Raw genomic sequence first — 221 nt, 5'->3', positions numbered from 1 at the left:
TTTTGATTCAGACAGTCCTGGCTTCAGATAGCATTTCTGCCACTTCCTAGCTCTGTGATCTTGGACAAACTTTTTCACCTATCCTTAGTTTCCCTTATTTGTACAATGGGGGTGGAGGTAATAGCACCTTATTCACAGGATTGTGGGATGACTACAGAGACATAGGTAAAAGGCCTACCAGTGTCTGGTGATAGACAATCAACATTATTGGCCGTACACAT

This window comes from Galeopterus variegatus, unplaced genomic scaffold (genome assembly GCF_000696425.1).
Source record: "Galeopterus variegatus unplaced genomic scaffold, G_variegatus-3.0.2 Scaffold3658, whole genome shotgun sequence".
Classification (NCBI taxonomy): domain Eukaryota; kingdom Metazoa; phylum Chordata; class Mammalia; order Dermoptera; family Cynocephalidae; genus Galeopterus; species Galeopterus variegatus.
Note: the sequence above shows the minus strand (reverse complement) of the source record.